A 23,986-nucleotide genomic window follows, 5' to 3' on the forward strand; every position below is an offset into this window, starting at 1 on the left:
TTTTGCTGCCATAAATCTTACATTGTACTTTTGTGTTTACAACAAAAAATGTGGAAATAAAAATAGCTTGAACATATATATGTATACATGTGTGTCTGTGTATGTGTGTACTGAAAGAGAGATCTATATATAGCTATGTTGGTAGATAAAGATCTAAAAATACAACGTATAGAAAGAGAACTTAGATTGCCACTCAGAAAAGGTAAATGAGCCCTTGTTTACAGACGGAGATGCATGCAGATGATACATTATGCAAGACCGAGAATCAAGATTTGATGATGGACAGAGGCAGGTCCTGGCAGGAAAGATAACAGATCCTGCCTTGGAAGTCTCTCAGGTCTGATAGCCAGATAGAGGAGCAGCACTAATTCTGCAGCCTTTTTAGTCTGTTCTGTCACAGAAGGGGCACTGCTGGGTCAGTCAGCTCACTAGTAATTGTGTTTTACAGACTTCTAAAGCAATTGGCTCAGTCAGTCCCAATTCAATAAAAGTGGAGAGCGAGAGTGAGAGCGCTTTTGTTCTATTTTTTACTTGAAATTATTTCATTCAGCAGTCTGTCTTTTTTATTACCAGGATTTGACATTAGCACTCCAAGCTATATTAGCATCCATTTCAGCAGTTCAGTAATGGTATTAAAAAAACACTTAACTTCAACGGTGAATGGTTGTATGACAGTACCATAAAAATCCACATTAAAAAAAAACTTATGTATTTGTCCCTGCAAATTATTTTTCACTTGTTTAACCACTTCAAAACTATACTGTCTTGACTGGTGTTTGCAAGACCTCTAGCAGCAGGGAGAGCTTGTAAAGGAGCTGAGAAGCAACTGCAGCAACAATGGCATGAAAGGAAAAATGAAGACATTTAAAGAAGAAGAAAAATGTAATAGGAATATACAAGCACACACACATGCACAAGACAGACCTCTCATTTTGGGGTGGGTGCCTGTCATTCATCAACAGAAGTGAGATTTTAAACTCAAATCACCCAAGGTAAAATCTTTGGCATCTTCCACATTTCAGGGATTTAATTTTGAACCCAGCACTCTCCAAGCTTGGGATGGCAGCCTAACTACCTTGGCACTGCAGCACACTCATAAATGACTGCATTAGGTTCTAAATTTTGATTAAACATTCTGTAATTAATCAATGGTAGACATGAAGCAGTTGGCAAGGTCCAGAGCTGCAAAATGTTTAAGACATAAAACATTACAAAGTAATTAGAATGTGCTCCTTCAAGAGAAGGATTGCCTTCAATAAAGAGGTAAATGATAGCATCATGTTTATTGTGGACGTAGGCAGCCAGTGCAATATGATAAACTGCAGGAGATACACATATCAGTAATCATCCACATTATTAGTGTCATTAATCATAATTCTAAAAATATGACAGCAGCAGCCAACTTTTTGACCAATTTTGCCTCTGCCTGTTGGCCGTTATAACTTCACTAATAGACTGCAGAGCTCCTGTGCGTGGCAGTTTGCATTGAGAATGGAAGGTTAATTATATTTGAGCTGCTGATTCCTTCTCTCCTTGGAAAAGACTGAGCACTTTGACAATCCCAGGAGCTCACTGCTGTTAAACCAGTAAAAGTACTTTATTGAAATTTTCTTTGTTGGTCAGGAATGAGTAGATGTTTCAAATGAGATATAAGCGCCAGGCTGGGACAGCCGCTAATGTTTCTTCCAAAATAATCCTTGGACAGCAAGCTGAACTCATACTTCCCTTAGATATCTTTGCACAGTCTCCTGTGGATGGGTAAAAAGTTGAGAATTTAATAACTGCTGACAACAGTATGTATGGAAGAATCTCAGAGGATTGAAATTACTGAGGAGTTGGGGCGTCAGTGAGGGGAGGTTATAGGATAATCAGCTATCAGTTGACCTGAAAGGGATACTTATTTAGCAATGTAAAATTACTAATAGAGCAACCCTGTTGAAGTGCCACATCAAATTTGGTTTTATAGTTCCTCTGGTATTATATATATAAAACCAACATTTTTAGAGAAACAAAGCAGTGGGAATTAGAATTGCCCTTGCATTGTCACCAAAAGAAATGGTTTGCATATTTGCATTGGAACCTGAAATCAGACAAATCTATCCCTAAATCTTAGGGTTTGTTATGAACTTGGACTTATGATAAAACTACTAAAAAGTTTATGAATTTTCTAAGCAAACCATGCAATAATGCTTTGTTATGCACCAATATTTGGGAGAAAATAGTTGTTTTCAGAGCAGAGTTAGAGGAAGCTAGCTCTTCTGACTAATTTTATCTTTAGATTTTTGCACTTACCGAAACTTGAAACTCAGTAAAATTCATGAGTGGGATGCTGAACTGAAGGGACTGATTGCAGAAAAAACTTGTGAAATTATCACATTTTGCATGGCTCTTATTAGAGTAAAATAAAATGAAAGCTAAACACTTCTGATTATAAAATTTAGATCATATCATATTTGGATGGTTTAAGTTCTAAAAGAAATATTAATTCATGCAATTGTAACTGAATGTTGCCTCAGTACTTCTTAGGTTAAATACACGCTGTGTAAAGGACCAGCAAAACACCTCACCACACAGGAGATGAGCATCTAATGCATGTCTGCTATGCAGGACCTTCTACGATTTGCATGCATAGGGATAAACTTCAACACAGAGCATACATAGATTGTAGAAACAGCTTATAGCAGTCGGACTGATTGTCAGAGTTGCTGAGCACCTGTAATTTCCATTGAAAGACCGTGTGCCACGTGTGATGACCTTCTCCTGCATGTAACATTGCTACATTTAGTCAGTTCACTTAGGAAATATTCCATCAGATAAATCTTTTTATTCTAAACTTTGTCAGCCAGTCCAGATATTATACAAGAGTGCTAGTTATTTTGTAATTAGTCTGTTTTGCTTTCAGGCAGCTAGTAAATTGAGAGGTTGAAGTGTTGCAACACAATTTTGATCATTTCTTTGTAACTTTGGCAAGAACACCAGTAGTTGTGCTTTTTGTTTGTAATATCTTTTGATCTTTAATGGGCAACAATAGTAATATATTAAGAGTGCGACATGACCTCGATGCTTCTGAGCACACACAGCTGTTGTGAAAGTGTAATTCTGTTTACACCGTAAGGACCGTCTCACTAAACACCTCAACAGGTATGTACTGAATTATTGGGCCTTTCAAGATTCCTGAACCGGACAGATTTTACCTTTAAAATGATATGGTAGAAAACATTGCCATCAGCTATCAGTTCTATGTTTAACCTGAATATCTGCTTACATAGTAGGCTATCCTGCCTCCCCAAATGCCATCTCGATGTTAATAATTTTTATGCATTCCACGGCGATGACAAATTGTTTTCTGACTCTAACTCTGGATTAAGTATGCAAAAGGCATGTTTGCCACTGCCAACAAACCAATAATTCTCACTAACATCTTCAGAGTAACAACATTTATAAAGTTGCAAAGTGGAGTAAACAAACCATCTGTTTGGCTTTACCATATATGTCATGCTCTCTTATTAGCATATTACGATTCATTTAGTAAACAAATTTGGTGATTTCGTTCATGTCAAAGTTAGAGGGAGCTTGAAGATGATTAACATTCCTGGGACAGGCACATTAATACATTGCTTCCTCTGCAAAGTTAAATGGCTTCTCAGGAGAATCACCCCTTGTTGACAAGATGAGACTGTCAATTTTGTTTGCCTGCCACATTAGGGGCCGTAAGGGGATGGGAAGCTCAGAGAAAGAGGAGCAGTGTAGGCAGCATAATTCACTGCGAATTGAAAAAAGAAGTCTAATTCTGATAAATGGTCGACCCCAATACATCCTACCTGTTATTACAACAGACGTGCCGTATCTGTGCAGTAAATTAGTTAAACCCCTAAAGAGTTTGATGGGAGCTTATCTTCAAGTGAATAATTTGAGTGTAGAGGGAGCTGTCTTCGTGACCAGTGTGAGTGATTTGTTTCATATTGAAAGGGATTGAAATGACTGGGCTCCACATCTTTAATTTGCAAGAACTTGCTTGTCCTTTATTTCCTGCATTTAATAAGCAATTTTTTTTTTTTACTTTTTTTAATAGGTGCTGAACTGTATTTTACCTTTTGGATTTTCTTCCTATGAAAGGTTAATATTTTTCAGATTCTATGCAATTTAAAGCCTCTAGAACTGATGTTATTACCCAAACTACTCGTGTAAAAATGCCATGGTTTCAATGGGTGGCATAGCATTTTGTCTTTGCTCGTTGTTCTAAAGTCTAGCCCCTATCTTTACTTTCCCTCTTGCACTTAGAGGCAAATTAAACAAGATCAAGTACATGGAAGTGCTAATGCACAGGTGAAAACCTTGGCCCTGTTCAGATAAATGTGAATTCCATAATTTAGGTCAGATCATGGTTTCAACCTTTTTTTTATCTTTGCTTAGATTTATTTATTTTCTCATTTTTTAGATTAAAAACCAAGAAAGAAAGAAAGAGAGAGAGAGAGAGAAAGAGAGAAAGAGAGAGAGAGAGAGAGACAGAAAGAAAGAAAGAAAGAAAGAAAGAAAGAAAGAAAGAAAGAAAGAAAGAAAGAAAGAAAGAAAGAAAGAAAGAAAGAAAAAGAAAGAAAGAAAGAAAGAAAGAAAAAGAAAGAAAAAGAAAAAAGCTGTATCAAAGACTACTCTGAAAGGGGCAAAATTAGGACAGTAACCGAGAAAATGATTTCTTTAACAGTTTCCATGAGTAATTAAATTCCAAGAACTGTTTCATTGTTGATTTTTTTGAGTAAATGGGGAAAATGATTGCTGCTTCAATCTTGAAGAAATGCCAGAATTAAGGCCATATCTATTCTCATAAATATGCACACTGTTATATTTAGCCAGTCTTACTTTCTAGTTCTTTGATTTTAGCTGCATGAAACTCAGCACTTTCAGTCTGAAGAGATTCTGAGAAAGCATAAAATTCTGCATGTGGTTTCTGTTATGTTCATATATTCTGAGCCTTTTTGTGAGTTTCAGGCTTAGATAAGCAGTAAAGGAACATGAAATTGAGGTAAGACCACAATACTTTGCCATGTGAAGGTTTAAAATTGTACAAAAATTTTAAATGAAATTGTAAATCTTAATTTTGAGCCTTTGAGGTGAAGAGAAACAAAGAGAACTTTGGTTTACATTTCATTATAGGCAAAAATGTGGGCTGAATACTGGGAAAAATTCTATTGAGCTAAACTTAGGTGTGGAAAAAGTCTCCTAGGAGGAATAATGAGTTTTGTTGTTTATGATATTTTAAACATGTCTGACAGCACTTAGTTTTATTATGGCAGGAGGATAGTTTGTATGGAACCTGTACAACCTGGGCAGTTACCTCCATATTCAGCTTTAATAAGAGGTTTGCCGATCTCTACATAATTGGACATTGGACATGTATCCTGGCATTGCATTTTGTAGTAGAATCTTAAATCTGCTGAAAATTGTGTGGTTTCAGCTTTCATAAACAAATATTCTTTCTTCTTAAAAAGATACCAACTACTACCTGAAAAGAATAGGAATATTTTTTGTTTAATTTTAATGCATTACATCTCCATCTATAATTTTATTGTATTACTTAGTGCTGGGATCAATTATTGCAATTTAAAGCAAAGCTGCCCAACGACAGATGTTCCCCTTGCTATAAGTTCCTGGCCATGATTTCTTTATGGTATTAGAATGATAGGGTTGGGTGATAGTGACATTACTTGGTCAAAACATTTGTTAGCTTGAAAACACATTTTTAAAACATCTGAAGTGTAGGAGATTGGGATAATTCTTGTATTTAGGAAGATAAGAAGAAAGGCTGTAAGGGACACAACAGAAAATGCTGAAATCATTCATTCCAGAATTCTGTTGAACAGTACAGTGGACTTTGATACCTGAGTGAGATTTTCATGAGGGAACTTTGTCGCCAAGGAGGAACAAGGGGCCAATCGCTAAGACATTTAGCTGAAATGTCGGTTGGTTTGGCCTTTCTGTCTGACTGCATTAGGAATGGGAAAATGGGTTTCTGTAGTCCCTAACTGACTTCCCTAGCAATTATGTTGCTGAATCATTCTCATTTTCTTTTTCTCTCATCCACTTAATATTTAAGCATAATAATATATTTCTCTTTCTTAAAAAAAAAAAAAAAGCTTTATGTTTCATTTTCAACAACCTGCACCACACCAAACTGTAAGCAAAACATTCAAGCCAATTTTTCATGCAGCTTATTTTGTGATCTGCATGATACCTGATTTTAAACAAACAGAAAACTCCGTATCCAAATTTCCCGACTCTGCTTTGCTCATTAGCCATGAGTTTTGTCCTGTTGCAGATAGGACTGCAGCCATGGGTGCATACAAAGTTGGCCTCCAGTCATGCATAGAAATCATGCCAATTTCTATGCCAGTACAATTTTTACTCTATGATAAATTTCTCCTCACTCACTTCAAAAAGAGATAAAAGGATGGACTGAAGAAAAATAAACTAAAATAAACAAGCTATTACATTTTTCTTTCCAACATATGGATAGGAAATTAACAAAATCGTATTCGTTGACACTTGTCAATGGAAAGAAAGTGCTGAAGAGAACCCAGGCTGGATTTATGAGCTGTTTAAGTGGCATGGATGTTTAACTGACCATATTTCCCAAAGTTACAATCCCCTTTCTTCTGTTGATGCACAGTGCGACTCTCACAAGAGAAGCTTGCTAATAATATGTGGGGAGGAACCAACAGTGAATTCTACTTATGGAAGAATACTTCCATGAACTCAGAAGAGAAAGAAAATACTACCACCAGTGGGATCATGACCACAGTCAGAGAGCTGGTGTAGTCACTGTAGCACTCTGCATTGTGCTGCTACTGAAACAGCTGTCTGGAAAGACAGTGGTGAACTGGGAAGTGGGATTCCCTTGTGAGTTGGCCACAACCACAGATTTCATCAATATCGTTAGCATCTTTTCAGCAGTACTGATGCATTCTTAAGATCACTGTATTTAGAAGGCTGAATTCTCTCCTGTGATGACTTTCCACGTACTTTTGTCCAGAGTATGTCTAAATCATTAATAATAACTTAGAAGAAGAATGTTAATTATATGAAAAATCAGGCATTCTGGGCTTCCTAAAATAACCAAGAACTTGCTAAAGCTTCCTTGCCACAACAGGCTGCATTTCAAAACAGCCTGGAAAAACATTCTCCTTGTTTTTAAGGGTGCAAGACGTATTACGGAGCTGAAGAGATGTTTGAATCGTCTTTGGCACACATATTATTTCAAATTATCAGAACTAACCCTCGTCACTATTCCTTGTTGCCTAGCATGGGATAGATCTGTAAACTGGAGCTGAGTGAGATCTACCTTTAGTTCAGCTCTTTTGACCTCATAATTCTGTCTTGAAGAATGCATTCACCAGTTCTTTTTTGTAACATTTCTATTGCCAGGATCAAATCTCTTAATTTGTTAGCTGGTGCACAAATAAGTAGTCTAAGAAGTCCAGAGTCATTCAAAGAATTTTAGGGGGGTCAAATATTTTATGTTTTGTGTATATATGTACACTACTGCCATTCATTTAGGTTCTTCAACCTTTTTTTCTGTACTGATACAGCAGTAACTGCAGTATAAAGGACACCAGAGATAGCCTTAAATTAGCTATCTCAGGGATGAGGAATAATGGAGTCATGGGAAGCTCAAGCTTACCTGTTTTCGATGTATCTTGCTTTGTGATTTTCTGACTTGTTTAATGACAGGGATCATGCACTGGCACAAATCACTGTGACCAAACTGAGCCTCAGCTTACACAGGGAACATTGTTTATGTGTACCTGGGAACAGTACTCTGGGGAGGAAGGGGTAGTGGCATTGTAGATCACATCAGGGAACAGAACAGCTGAAGAGAGAAACTGCAGGTGCTGTGGGGAGGAGCAGAGGAACAAATGACAAGGCTAGCATTGGCTGAGGGCTGCTGGAGGACTTGTTAGTATCTGGGTGTGATTAAGTAGAGGGGAAAGATTTGCAAAGGGCTAGAATGAAATACTTCAGTATGGTACGGAGAAAAGAACCTTGGAGCAATTTAAGATGGCTGAGTGAGTGCTGCTTTCCAAGGAAAAAAATAGCAAGGAAGATCAGCATTGGATGAGGGACGCAAAGAAGTAGTTACAATTATCAAGATGAAAGATGGTATGGGCTTGGCCAATTATTTTTAATGCTACTTTTTTCTTCTTGTGCCTCTCTGATTGCTGTTTGCAGCTACTTGGTCAGAATACCAAGTGTCTGCCACATACTCTTCTGCCTTTCCATTTGAATATTCTTCATATTCATATTCTTCATCGCAAATTACGCTTCGTTTTTATCTGTAAACAACCCTATTCCATTTGGCAATCGCAAGTGCTTGCCTTTTTCCAGAACATCTTTTTTTGACTTTCTTGGTCAGTGGTCTTTCTAATCTGCCTATATCTTCTTTCTTAATTCTTTTTTTCTGATGAAGACATTATTCGTAGCTGTCCATGCACACATCAGCATGCTCCTGCACAGGACTCTCCTTGGTCTTTGTTTCCCAAGGAAACCTTGGGAATGCTGCAGCCAACCCTGAAAAAAAGCATTCTTTATTCAGGGCACTTTTCAAGCAGCATGCTATATGGGGTCTTCAGTCTGTGTCCCAGACTGCAATGTTACATTTAGTTGTGCAATGGTCAGAAAGGGATGCAAGGTCAGGCATTTTAGATTTGTGTATCTATGAAAATATACTTTTCCTTCCCTCTTATCCCAGCAATCGTTCAGGTACTGGAAATGTGTGCAGCTAGTAGTTTTAGCACGCACTATTGTTAATTCTGTCAAAGTTTTAGCCTCTGTGACATTGGCTTTGTCATAAGATTTCAAACCTTCAGCGTCCAAATATATGATTTTTTTCTCACAATACATTCCTCTCACACCTAACTGAATGTTTTTGCATATGATATTTAGGGACAGTATTAAACACATTGAAATAGATTAAGAAATAAATGTAAAAGAATCAATTCTTTTGAACTGTGGTTGCATAATGGAAATCGACTGCTATGAATGAACCTATGTTCAGAAGTTATGAACAGCAGAGCTAATGCACTGCCATGAGTTCATCTTTATTATTGCATTACACCTGAATCAATTGATAAAGTAGCTTTTTTTTTAAGGCTAGGAATGGCACTTAATTGAATAAAAGTCAATGTAATTATATTAGGAGAATCCAACAGTACTGCTGACAGCGGAAAAGGGACACTACTGAGCAGAGTGCCAGAACTTGTCCACACATTTCTGCACATCGTTTGCCTGACAGATATTATGGGCTGGTACATACTTTAATTAGATTACTGATTGCCACTGCTGTAAGTGAGAATTGAATAAGAGAGGCATCTCTCCATATCAGAGTATCAGCAGGGTTTGCATCCTTACGCTGGTCTTTCTCAGAATGGTCTCTGTCCATCTGGGGCTCAGTGGCCCCTCTTTAAGATGATTTATTCTTATCTCTTCATTCAGTGAATGTTGAAGTTATTTTCACTGCATGGCTGGCTGCTGTTTTTCCCAGCAACAAACCAAAGAAACAGTGAGAGCAAATGTGTGAGAAACAGCAGTAACAGCTACACTGACCAGTTTCTGCAGCGTAGCAAATTTCCAGAGGTGGGAGGAATTGTAAGAAGTAAACCCACGAGCACTTTATGAGTAGTTTGCAGTTAGCATTATGATGATAAGCACAAATGTGCTTTTATGGTCATGTGTGGACAGGCCTTCACAGTAAGCATTTCCTGTACAGCACTTAGGAACTTTACCTGGGACTTTATGCCATCTGACACCAGGAAGGCGAGGGACTGTCAGGACTACTGCTTGTCATTCATGTGTCTGCCCTCTGCATGCATCTGTTCAGAGCTCATTTGTGAATGATGATGGGGATGATGTGAATATGCTTTGATTAATTTGCTTTATGTTTTTCATGTTGTGTGGTTGAGACAGTATCCATCAGGACAACAGCATATGTGAGATTACAGCTGACAAAAAGAGTTTCACAGTCAAGACTTTTTTAAAGTCTGTAATTTATTAGTTTCAAATATTATTTTCTTTTGACTTTTTTTTTTTTTTAAACCAGATATGTCTGGATTGGAATGTGAATTTGTTCTTTCTCTCTCTCTCTCCTCTTTCTTTCTCTTTTTTTCCTCTCTTCTCTCTCTCTCTTTTGTGATCTCAATTTAGCAAAAGATTAGAAAGCTGATCTTATCACAAGGTAAGCTCAGCCTTCCTAAGTGCAGTGTGGGGATATGCATAATTACACTTCTGCGCCTCAAAAAAACAGTGGTGCTATATTTGCTTGTGTGAAAGGAGTGTTTCCCATGTGGGAAAACAAACAAGGAATGCTCTCCACTTTTTTTCTGCCCTTGCCCATACCTCTCAACTGTCTCACATTAGGAGAGAAATTCTCCATTATAGACCTCCCTTACTGGAATAATTGCATCTTGAGCAGGTATGATTGAATTAAACTGCAGTTCAGCATCAGTTTTATGTCAGAGAACAGTTACCTGCACTTGCAGGTGAGTGGGTTGGATCACTTCTATTGTTGTTATCTTCATTTATTACCATAAATTATGAGTAACAGATAGTTTAATCATAAAATAAGTGACATAAAATTAGAGACATCGACTCCACATCAATTTAATCTTCCTACATTTGCATTTTCCGTGTTTATCTGCATTGTATTGCTGTACTGTGTTTTGGACTTCAGCTGGTTGAGAGGTATGTTTCAAAGGGTTTCTTAAAACAAAAGCTTAAAAAAGGAAATATTGCTAATAGCTATTGTTTCCCTTCTCTTTTTTTTTATTTTATTTTGTTACCATAGGATCTGAATGTCTGTAAAATATTTGATCATTGTTATGTTTTCCCATGCCAGTTTTATACCTAGTGCTTTTTTGCAAATTAAAATATTCCTATGTTAAAACTCTCTCTTTCTCTCTTTCTCTCCCTTCCCCCCCCCCCTCCCCTTTTCTTTTCCCTCCTACATTTGGGCTCTGATCTGCAATTTATAATGGGCAGACAGACTGGTGAGTCTGCATGTTGTAAATTGCGGGTTTGGGTCCTTAGCTTGCAAAGAATGTTCCGCAGTAGAACTTCGCTAATTCTTTTGTTACTGACTTGAAAATCCAGTCACCCTCCAAAAGAAGCTAAATAAATATTTGTTGTTTCCTCCGCAACGGTGTACATTCTGAATATTGAACACTGAAGTTTTCTAATATTGAAAACTTTGTACTGATTTCTCATCATTAAGCACTTCAACAAAAAGAGCATGTTCTGCAGTCAGAGGTCTTTGATGTCTATGTTTGTTGGTTGCATTGTTAATTGAGAAAATGCAGTTTTTCAAAGAGGGTTTCCTGATGCTACTGCAAATCAGTGAGGTTCTACTGCAACAGATAAATAAAGCCAATCTCAAAAGTGGAGAGTAGAATGCAGCATTTATAATAATAAGCTGGTTTACACAGTTACTAACCCAAAGGCTTATGTTTGTTTGCAAATATAGAGATTTACTTCTTGAGAACAAAGGCCCTGATCCTGTAAAACACTTAAGAATATTTTAACTTGCAGCTCTTGGGATCTGGTCCAAAGACCACTGACGTCAGTGACAGCTTTTCCAGTGTCTCTTGAGCACTCACAGTGACTTCAACACATACCTAAGCCAAAGCCCATGGTTAAGTGTTTTGATTGATTTGGGGCAAAATTCTGATTGCCATTAGTAGTTATTTTACTGGGTCATTCAGCACTACATCAGACACAGTCCTGGGAAGAGTACAGTGAGGATTGGCAGTGTCCTCCCAGAAGGATGGAACCAGTGACTTTGGCTAAGATTTTCAGAAACTTACATGTGGATTTCAGAGACTTGTCTCCTAAACCTTTCAAGTCTTCTCCATCTTGATTTGGCCCGATTCTGAGTTCCTTTATACCAGAATTAAATTATCAGAATCAGGACCTCTGACTATGTATCATTTGGTTACCTTTATTTTTTTCTTCTCCTATATTTCACTTACACAGTTATGTGAATACGTATGTATGCATATTATATATTTATATGTATGTATGTATAAATATATAAGTATTTGGTTATAGGTATGGATATAAAGATAGATACAGATACAAACACACACATATTCTAAGTATTAATACTATTTACTCCTGAAATGAGGCTTTTAGAAAGGCCAGCAGGGATTCCGGGATCAAGAACAGCACTTTGCATTTTCTGTTAGTCCAACTTATTATTTTGCAAATATCAAATAAAAGGGCTATAGCTGCTGCTGGGGACTAATGTTGAGGAGCAGTAGCTGAAAAGAAAAATGATATGGGGGTTTATTTTGCTTTATTTGTTTTGTTTTTATGTTGCAAATTATTCATTTTTAACAAGACTGAATTTTCCAAGAAACGCGAATAGGGGATATTTGTATAAGTTATTGCTAAATAAGAATTTGGGTTTGGTGCTTGGTAACTGTGTGTTTAATCAAAAATACTGTACATTTTTCCTTTCTTCCCTTCCCTCTTCCTTTCCCAGACACAGTGCTAATATAAACCTGCACCGAAAACTGTTGACCAAAGAACTGGATGACATGGGCCTGGACTCCTCACAGCCTTCTCTTAGTAAGGACCTCCGCGATGAATTTTTGGTGAAGATATATGGCGCTCAGCATCAGATGGGGCTTGACATAAGGGAAGACACCTCCTCACCTGCTGGTACTGAGGATTCCCATATGAATGGGTACGGCAGGGTCATGTCGGAAGACTATATGGTCCTAGACCTGAGCACCACCTCCAGCATCCAGTCCAGCAGCAGTATCCATTCCTCAAGAGAATCTGATGCAGGAAGTGATGAGGGCATTCTCCTGGATGACGTCGATGGGGCAAGTGACAGCGGGGAGTCTGCCCACAAAGCAGATGCCCCTGCCTTAGCTGTAGGTATGGGCACCGATGTCCCAGGATCCCTCATGTTCAACAGTGTTTCGGTGAGCAACGGTGGGATAATGTGTAACATTTGCCACAAAATGTACAGCAACAAGGGAACCCTCAGAGTGCACTATAAAACAGTGCACTTGCGAGAGATGCACAAATGCAAAGTCCCTGGGTGCAACATGATGTTCTCCTCTGTCCGTAGCCGAAACCGGCACAGTCAGAATCCCAACCTGCATAAAAACATTCCCTTCACTTCAGTAGATTAGTTCAAGGATGGACACGGCATAATGCCAGCTCTCAGAGAAGGCCCACCACATTTGAACTGCCATATACAGCCTCCCTTGATATATATATATATATATATATAAATATACATATATATATAATCTTTTTCTTTTCTTTTCTAACAAAAGAAAGAAACACCAGGTGCTTTTTTTCCCTTTATTGATTGTTGGTTTATTTTTTTTTCCTTTTGGGGGGGGGATAGAAATAAAAAAGGGGGATCTTTAAACTGGGGTGAAATATCCTTCAAGAAAAAAGCAAACAAAAGCAAAAAAAAATAACACAGAGAAAACCTGCAATTGTCCCTAGTTCTGTTAGAATGTTCGTGGTCATCTCCAAAGAGACAATTTGTTCTACCCATGACCTTCACCTGAAAAAAAAAAAAAAAGCAAAGGAAAAAAAAGAAAAAAAATCTACTTAGTTGTCTTTGTGTCTTCTAAGCATTGGGGATAACGTTCTACTACGCATGGCTGTTACACTTGTATATATATATTGAGCCTTGACAGGCCTATGATGTAAAACAATTGTATTGATGGTGGTTTAACTCTTATTTTTTTGCTTAATTTTTACAGTTACATTCAGCTGTTAGATAAGCAGGAAAAATAGTTTGCTGGCTAGTTCTACTCATTTATGTTAGCTTTAATGCACATTTTTAAAAGAACCACGGTCTTGTTTTAACTACCTGCTAGATATAAGTAATACAGAGGTGCTGGCATGCTTTACAGTACCTGATCTGATACAGTTCTTTTGTCTTGTACTATTACATAAATCCAGTCATGCACTTTTTCGTACACTACAAGGGGATGTGTAATAATATCCATGCTTTTTTTTTTCTTAAACTATTGCCATATTTTCAGTAAGTGTCTTTAAAAAAATACACTTAGATAAAAGTGGTCTGGTCAGTATGAGGGCATGAATGCCAAACAAAGAGTATTAGTGTTTAGTGTTAATACAAAAGTGCCAACTTTGCACACATTTTAAAAAAAAAAAAGAAAAAAAAAGAAAAAAAAAAAGAAAATGTAGTTACTTATTCACCATAACCACAATTGTAGTTTTTGGACTACAGTAAAAATTACTGGGGAAGGAAAAGGGGTAAAGTGAAATACAGAATTCTTGGTGCTTTTTTCAAGTGCCAACTAGTACTAGAAACAATAGAGCATCCTCATTCCTTATATAATACATTACGTGAAAGAAAAAACAGAATTGTGTCATGTGAATCAGTGGAAACTCTTTTTTTGTTGAACATGCATAATATTTGGGGATATAAATGCTGATACTACTTGTCACAGAACAAAGATGAATATAATTTTGTGTGCTTCTTACTATGGCCTGGATCCTTTGTGGTGTTAAAAAACAAAAAACAAAAAAACAAACAAAAAAAAAAGGAACAGGGAAATAATGTTGACTATGTTGTTCTGTAAAGTTGTCTTTTTTTTTTTTTTTTTTTTTTTGCAATGGAAAGTGCTGTAGTATGATTAAGGCATGTTTTATAGAAGCAATCAAAAGAAATTAATGTCAGAAGCACTTAGCTCTGAAAACATATGCTGGACTTTTTATTGGGTAACTTTCCCTTTGGATAAATTAGGGGCCAGAAAAAGGATCTCTAGGTGTGTTAATGTTTTGTGTTTCACCCACATGGTTTGTCAGAAAAGAACTAAAGTCCAAGGAATAGAGCATGCAAGAGAGATACCATGGGCAGGAGCAGGAGGAGGAGCTATCAATTGAGAAAGACAGAAAGAACGAGAGGCTGTCCTCTGAATCTCTTTTTGTTTCCGGTGTTTACACATGTTGCTTGAGCTGGTAAACCACACTGGCAGCCTGAGTTACCACAACATACTGACTGAGTGGTGGTATTTACTTAAGTTCAGCCTACAGCCAAAACCATTAGGGTGTGTAGAGTTGTAGACTCTTTTCTTTACAAAAAAAATATATATATATATAAAATAAACAAAAACAAAAGCATAAACAACAAAAAAGGATATTTCAGCATACAATAAAATATTTGTTCATTGAGAATGTGTTCCTTTTCTGTATTTACTGACCCAGAATATTATTAACCAAGAGTCAGAAATGCTTCTTTTGCTGCAGCTTGTAGCTGTTTTGATTTGCTGTGCATTTTGATTATTCTTACCTTTATGTCCACTTGAGTACTTACACTTGTTACACTTTCTAGAGGAACCTCTTAATATGGATTTCCTCTTTTTTCACTCTTTATGCATTTCAGTACTCTTGTTTCCAAAAGTAGGAATCAATAGCTAATAAATCAGTACTTCCAGCTGTAGAAAAGAAAAATCTTTCTAAATGAATTCTCACTATGGTTCTGTGGGTTACAAGCCTCTGATCATTTTGTGATTCTGTGCACTGATGAAGCCCCAAAAACTTTTGTGGATCCCACAGAAAACTTAAGGAAATTTTACCTTCTGGTTTAACAAAAAAAAAAAAAAAGTTTATAGCAAAAGCTAACCAGTTTCACTGAGTGTCTTTCTTTCATCTTTTTTATTTTTCCTCAAAGTCTCTACTACTTTGCCTTGTTAAATTGAGTATAGTGGTCTGCTTTGCTTTGTGTTATGTTGTGCAAACTCAGTGTGTTAGTGACAGAGGGAAATTAGAACAGTAAAGGTGGATTCTTCTCAAACACATGGACCTTTGTAGTGTTATCTGTACTGCACTCCCATCCTTCCTCCCAAGCTACTATGAACAAAGCAAGACATAAAGTCTAAAACCAATACAACAAAAATTGAATGATATCTACAGGAGAAAAAAAAAAAAAAACTAAATCACTGTTTTGAACTATGTATGGTATAAATAAATATTGTTTTTAATGAAAAACACATTTGAGGTATATAAAAAATTCCTCACTGAATGAATCACTGTTCTGCATTCTTATTTCACTCTGTTTCTGTTAGAGGTCAAATGGTTTTGGTAAACTTGTTCGAAAACTTAAACATCATCAGTAGATAAATTCAGCAGATGAATTACATAGGAAAAATCTGTTTATTATACAAAATGAAACAGGACTTCATAAAAAGCAAAGGAGCAGGGACAAACCTCCAAAAACTGTTACAAACTCCACAATCCTACTTTTATGGCATCCTAAATTTCATTCAGATTGTGCTTAAACCCTGAAGAAGATACAATTTCCATGTAAGAGAATTTTGTGATGGACAGAATATCGCTCACTGTTATTTATAGGTGAATCAAGTGCTTTTTCAGTGCTAGTGATACTGAAGTCAGAACAGTCTAGATTTTAGGAGGGCACACAAACTTCCATTGAATTGAATGGTATTTTCCTCCTTCCTATTTACCAAGCATCTCTATGAGAATCTGTATTTATCAGAAATGTTCCTGTGATAGAATTTGTATTACTTGAAATTTTCTGAACAATGCTAAAAAAGGCCAGATGGTAGAATTTTGGTTTTACTGACAAAATTAACACAACAGCTAGCATTTCTAGGTGATCTCAGCAGAGACGCATACTGTAATCAGCATAAAGACTGAACCTCTTATTTGTCCAGCCCAGGGCATGATTATAATGGTGTGATGACAAGACAAGTGTGCTGTTGCTTATGCCATCATAACCTGTGGCTATTCTCTCAGTTTTCAAGACTGTCAGTCTAACCCCTTTTACAAGAATTAGGCTGAAATTGAGGAAGGGGAGTTACACAGAGGCTCTTCATTTTACATGGAATTGGTTCCTTGTTGTTTTGTTCCTATAGTTATTGCAGACATTCTTTCCACAGTGTTTTACTGTTTTGTTCATTCAAAGTAGTTGTATGTTTCTGTAAATACCAAACAGGCTTTGTCCACTCTTATAAAAAATAACTCTGCATGCTGAATCTCCTCTAGAAACAGAATTACTTCTCTTGAGGTCTTTAAGCATTTTTCTTTCTTTTGGAGAGCACTTTTTTTTTTTTTTTTTTTTCAGGAAAGCATGCGATGCCAGTTAATCACTACATATCTTTTGAAAAACAGTGCTAAAAAAATTGGAAGGAAAACAGCACAGTCAAAGCACATGAATTGGAACCAGGAACTGAGCATTAATACCACTGGTGGCCTCATCTCACTGCTTAGTTTTTGGCAAATCACATAACTCACCTGTTTATGTTTCACTCCATTAAAACATGGCTAATACTAATATGATCTTAGTCCATATGGGTGTTTCTGTGAGGACTAATTATTTAGTGTTCGTACGGAGCTAATTTAAATTTTAAAAATTTCTGCACATCTTACAGTATTTAGCCATTTTTTTCTGAGCTGTATCTTAAACAGATACATTTTGTTACAGCTGAGATTTTAACTTTGCCTCTTAAACTGCAACTGGCTCCATGGTGACACTTTAGTAATGCACACGAAGTATGAGCTCTCTGTCACTGAGTCACAATTGAACTTGATAAAATGTGGAAGGTATAGATTTAAAAGCCTGTAATGGCTTACACAATGCTCTGAAAGATCTCTCAAAGGCTTTTCATGACTAAGCTCATAAAATTTGTGTTTCTCAGATACCTCACACAGCAGAAATTGTGCACCATATTTGCTGTGAGTAAACTTCAGTATATTTCCTTTCTTCCTCCCTCCCTCCCTCCCTCCCTCCCTCCCTTCCTTCCTTCCTTCCTTCCTTCCTTCCTTCCTTCCTTCCTTCCTTCCTTCCTTCCTTCCTTCCCTCCTTCCTTCCTTCCTTCCTTCCCCTTCCTTCCTTCCTTCCTTCCTTCCTTCCTTCCTTCCTTCCCCTTCCTTCCTTCCTTCCTTCCTTCCTTCCTTCCTTCCTTCCTTCCTTCCTTCCTTCCTTCCTTCCTTCCTTCCTTCCTTCCTTCCTTCCTTCCTTCCTTCCTTCCTTCCTTCCTTCTGTTGTGGAAATGAAAGTGTTTCCTTCCTTCCTTCCTTCCTTTCTTCCGTCCTTCCTTCCTTCCTTCCTTCCATTGTGGAAATGAAATTGTACTTTCTCTGCCTATTCCAGAAGTTTATAATTTCCCATCACCTATGTGTTTTCTATTCTGTCCACAAAACAGGAACTGTTTAGGAAGAAGAGTCAACAGGTACTGAACAGTAAAGCAGATGCCAGGGGAGGTCAGCACCTCTGTAGATCCAGTACAATACAGCTAATAGAAAGTGAGACTTCATACACTTGAGGCATACACTTGAGTTTTCCCTGATTTTTCTTCTTCTCAGTTAACGTAGTTAAGGATCTAGCATAGCTAACTACATGGGGTAGTAATTTACCTAAGAAGACAAAGAGCTGTGTAAGTATCTGGAAAACCCAGAAACATAATGATACAGGGTTTGACCTTTTCCAAAGATAGGAACCACTTACAAGAATAAGCTTTAGTTCCAGGATATTCTCTTTCAATGAATTTGGTATTTGAAAATCAAATTACACGGTTTGGACCTGCTTTTTGATAGGATTGTCAGAAAACAGGGCATCTTTTCAGAAATATATTTTTACTCAAATTCTGCAGGACATTTTCACAGCATCATTGATGGCTGAGGAAGGAATAAGGGAGGGAAAGTGTTTTATCTAGAAGTGCACACATGCTCCTCTAAATGTTACGTGCCAGTTATGTGAACAGAAATATTAGCACTTCTTCTGTCCCAGGAATGTTTTTGTCACTTTTCTCTTTGGGTTGTATTAACAGAATTGTTCTTTTCTTATTTCAAAAAAGCAGCAAAGGTGTCTGTAGTAAGGGCAAGAAGGCAGCAGGAGTTCTCTGCGAGGAGAAGGTGAGTGGCAGACACATGATGGCAGCTGGTGTATGTCAGTTCCTTCTTTTTTTTTTTTTTAAAAAAAAAACTTATGTCACTACTTTGCTGCTATAGTAACTCAACAAAACAGTGACTCTAGTGCTACTTTTTGAGATAAGCATCAGCATATCCTGCTGTCGCCACATGATGAGTTGGGCTTTTTCCCCCTTCTGTACGGACATAAAAGGAACTCTTTTCCATACCCATTTTTTCTTTATGAACAGAGCAACATGACACGATGGACTGAACCTTTCACCCACACATTTGCCCAAGTACGTGTCTGTTCTAGTCTCATGGTTTCTGTCTCTTCTTGCCAAGCAGCATTATCACTGTCTTTAAAATGGCTGGCAACAAAGGGAAGAAGCAACTTTTTTACATGAGTAAGATATCTTGAGTCTGTAGTTAAGTAGTCCATATGTAGCTTGTTTTCCCCAGTCAAGCCATGATCTTGAATAGCAACTTGAATGACAGCTTTGATTTTGATATTGATCATGTATATCCCAATACTGTTGCTGTTACAGCATTGGTGGCACTGGCACTGAAAGGAAAACAGTTCTTGGCCACAAAAGGGTTAAAAAATGGACATGTTTTTGATGAGTCCTCTGACTTTTGCCAGTATTATTGTTCATTATGATGACACTGTATTTTTTTTTTTAAATAGCAGCTGTAGTTGTCATAAAACTATTTTCCGATTCCTCTCCTTTAAAGTGTGGTGTTGTAAATTCATGTGACCTTTCCTGCAAAGAATAAATATTTCTTTTTTTATATAAGATCTCAAGACAAGGCTTGGTTTGTAACAAATAGTGGCCCATTACAAAGCAGGAAAAAAAAAAAGAAGAAAAGAAAAAAAAAAAGAACTGAGCTGAGCAGCAAGAAGCTTCAGTTCAATTTCACCTCATATCTTTCTAATAACTTACTTGTCACTTTATTACCTTCCAGTAATGTGAATGCTGCTGACAAGACTGTCACACTAACAGCAGACAACACCCTCTCATGCTTAGCCCCAGCTCTCCTGGCTACTTATTGCACTGGCCCTGAAGGGACACAAACTAATAGTGTGCTTTCAAGTTCAGCACTTGGCCATCAAATATAAAAGGATGCGTAATTGCCTGTTTATCCCCTGTGAAGTGGAAATTGAGTATAAGAACCAGGCTTTCCCTCCCTGTTCCTTGACACACACACACGCACACATGCACACACACATCTGCAGTGAGTGAAGGGAAGTCCCATCTGGAGCACTTCGATTTGTCTTTGGGAAGCCCAAGGCTGCCACTGGCTGCTCTATCGAGCTATCAGACAGACAGTAACAAGATGGCTTCTTAACAAAAGGTCAACTGAGAAATGCTGTCTGTGATGGCACTTTTGTCTGTTTATGTAGCAACTAATTGCTTTGTATTGGCATAAGCCATACTGTGCCTGCTAGAAATAGATGTGCACACTTGCTGCAGGTCTGACTGTGCAGGTTTGGCGGCAAAGAGGACGTGTAATCTTTTCTTTTTCTGATTTAGCCCATCCTGTGGCAAATTTCAGAGCAAACCATCCCCTCAGATTCCAACAGTGAATGACAATTCCAGATATTCTTTCTGCTGTGATAGGAACATCTCCTGCTGAGGTCAGCATGAACCTCTGTAAACTGTTAGGGAGGTGTATCTGAGACACAATCTGCTGCCCTCATATGAGGAGGAATTTGCTCCGCTCTGATTTATCTCTTCATTAACAAGAACACTGCCAAAAGTACAGACTCCAGAATTGCCTTTCAGATGAGGCAGCCAGGAGAGGAAGAGCTTGAAAGGGGAGGTAGCTTGGGCACAAGCACCATGTTCTGAAAAGTTACAAGTGCACAAAAGGCCAGAGTACCTGGCATCAACCATCCCCCCTCCTTTGTACAGTACATTGTTTAATCAGAACTGATTGACTGACTGCTGAATAGTCATTGAAAATTCAAGTAGCCAGAGAAGTAAGAGAAACATGCTTTCCTTGCCAGGTCAGCAGGATTTCTGTGCTGGGATCATAACATAAGGTCCCATTTGTGCCAATGAGTGCTACTCATCATGGGTTGAACTGGTATTGCCCATGCGATATGTAAAAAGACAAAGATATTTTTCAGATAAATCCCAAGACTGGAAGACCTAAATACAGCCTTTCTGGGGTTCATTATTTTTCACATCTTTGGATTATTCATCAGATTAGTGGACAGCAGCTCCTTTTTGCTTGCTTTGGATGCTTAATCTGTTTCCAGTGCTGTATGGTAATTATTTGGTATCTGCTGCAACAGAGGTGATGCCCACTATAAATAAGATAGGGCCTTTTACCAGTCAGACAAAGGTCATTGATCTTTTCCCACCTTTTCCTTCCACATGCATCAGAAGCTGCAAAGGGTGAAACCAGCAGACAATTTCCTGTGGCCAGGTGGCAGGAAGGAATGTTTTTTGTATGTCAGAAGTGTAAAGGCTGAGCCCAAATTTTGCTCTCCTGTCAATTCCATGAGCACATGGTACGGACCAAAGCAGGAGCAGTTGGATTAGCTGACCTGCAACAATGAGCTGGGCAGGCCTAGCAGCCTTTCTTTCTGCAACATTTCTGAGGCTGTTTGTGGAAATCAGGAACTTCTGATCCAATAAACCATTCGGGTCCTTGTTCTTGTGTGTGTGTGTGTGCTTGTGAGGGTATGTGACAGCCATACAGACAGAGAGAGAGGGAGAAGACATAATGACAGTAAAATGAAGATGATAAACGGGAAAAATTTTATCATTTTCATCACATTTACCTGTATGTATATTTCCTCTCAAGCGCTTAATAACACAAGAAGCTTGACTGAGCAAATGTCTAACCTGTAGAGAGGTTTGTTCAGCTGTTCTACGGACTTCACGCCGCTCTTCAAACCTTTGGAGAAAAAATATTTTAGGAAAATGGAGGAAAGCATCCAGGGCAATTATATTCCTAGAGAAGAAAGAGAGAGCAAGACTAGCTAAGCGATGCATAAAGATTTTATAAGGCATCCATTGTCAAACAAAGGGTTGGGAATGATCAGAGGATAACGTGCAGTTAGGATGGCAAACTCGTCAATAGTTAATCACAACCTGTCCGCTCCTGTTACGGAACGCACGAGACTGTGAACTGCGGCTCCGGGGGAGCGGTGGCACTGGTGCAGGCGCGCGTGTCCGCATCCGAGCTGGGGAGCAGGGCGCAGCGCCTACCCAGCTGGCAGCCAGGGGTGTTGGCAGGCCGCCTGAGCCCCCTGCGGCCCCCCGACCCCACGCTGTGCCAGCGGGACAGGGCGCATCCCCCCACCTCGGCGGTGAAACGGCACTGCAACCATGGGAATTGGGATCCCAGCCCCGCTCTTCCTGGTCCACCTGACGACCTACAGAGCAAAGAGGGGTGCTTAAGCTTGTACAGATTAAGGCTGAGTTGTTTGTTATTTTTCAGACCATATTTTTTACATTTGGATTTTTTTTATTGTCTTTATTTTTTACAAACCCTTGTACAATCTTCAGTTGTTGTCTTAGTTTTTGCATTTTCTTCGCATGTCCCCACGCATTTTCTTCTCCTTCCAAGAGAATCTCTCATAAAAATTCTCTCAGAAAAGTAACACATCCTCCTGATGTTCTCCATTTTGGAAAGTCTTATGCATTCCATCTGTGAAAATGGTCACCGTTTGTAAAGTGACAAGATGAATAAAATGGCCACTGTTGTGTGTGTGTGTCTCATTTAGCTATTTATAAATATGAAATTCAGCACGTTGCTTTTTCTTGTGCAAACTTTGGTTCCTATGTCATATGGAGCTACTTTCCGTAATATGGCTGTTTCTTCATGGGCAGCATTTGTGTTCTCAGTTCATGCCTCCCGCCTCTCCTCCAGTCTATAAGAAGGGCTCCGTGTCCCAGTGTGGTGTATGTGAAACAGGTGCGCAAACAAGCTGACCTGAACTCTGAACACATTCAAAATTTACCCTGGCTGAAGCTCCACACTTCTCCTTACCAGCAAGCAGGTCACTGTAACCTGTTTGTACCTCTGAGTATCTCATTGTAGGGGCTTGCACCCATGGTCAAAAGGGTTTGGAGTTTCCTTGCTTTGCTGAAGGCTCTTGCTCACTGGCACAGCTGTTGTTTTAGCAGCATCGGCTGAGAAGGTCACACGGGCCAAGCAACATGGCAATTTCCCACGGAGCCGTCTGCCATGTTTCAGTTTGGGTGACCTGCAGAGATCAGGCTCTGACTGCGGGGCTTATGCGGAGATGCAAGCTGAGATAAACTGGATTTGAACCCTCATGCATTTGGGGGCCCATCGTGGGCTTGCAGTGGGTTCAGTCACAGAGACAAAAAGCCTGGAAACCCTTTCTCGGTGGGTATGGGAGGGTTCCCACAGCGTAGCGGTACAGCAAGCTCCTGCTGCTCGCAGTGCCATGCCAGCGACAGCGGGGATGCGGAAGGAGGGTGGCGAGCTCACCGCTGTCTCGCCAAGCTAAGCTTGTTCTGGCGAGCTTTGTCAAGGCATGTCGCTGAGGTACTACCCTGGGCACAGGGAAACAGGAGTCGGGGCCCGATGGACACTTTTGCAAAGGTCTGTAGCCATTCGGGATAGATGAGGCTTTTCATTTCACTGTTTGTTCTCAATGTGAGCAAAACATGAATGCTCTGCTGTCCTGCCTGCAGAACCAAAGCATGCACTATGGAATATAGCTGTACAAGGGGATATGAAAAAGTGCATCATGTTGATCTAATAATCGTGACATTGGTAGCTTCATAAATACTGTATGTACTCTAAACAAGTTTTTTTTCCATTAGTAGTCTGAGGGAATTAAAGTCCTGTTTTTAATTTGACACTTCTTTTCTTGTATTTTCTGTACTGTTACTGTCCTACAGTATGTCTTTTGCATAAAATGCATAGGTTTTGGGGATATAAATGGAGTTTTACTCATCCTTTGTCCAAATACCTCTTGTAATTTGTATCAGAACTCTTGTACAATTTTTATATTAAAGATTTATCAGTCACTGACCTTCCTTTCTGTGTATCTTGACTTTCCCTTATTTTCCTTGTATTT

General features: G+C 38.5%; 1 long non-coding RNA gene across 1 annotated transcript; it reads left to right on the forward strand.

Annotated features, from left to right (window-relative positions):
- Positions 1-14: 14 nt before the first annotated feature.
- On the forward strand, positions 15-23,945 carry LOC308186926. The gene is made up of 2 exons (XR_013944388.1): positions 15-10,225; positions 12,530-23,945. It is a non-coding gene; the product is annotated as an uncharacterized lncRNA (long non-coding RNA).
- The last annotated feature ends 41 nt before the right edge of the window (positions 23,946-23,986 follow it).

The sequence above is a fragment of the Anser brachyrhynchus genome, assembly GCF_964034855.1.
Source record: "Anser brachyrhynchus genome assembly, contig: SCAFFOLD_620, whole genome shotgun sequence".
In the NCBI taxonomy this organism is placed as follows: domain Eukaryota; kingdom Metazoa; phylum Chordata; class Aves; order Anseriformes; family Anatidae; genus Anser; species Anser brachyrhynchus.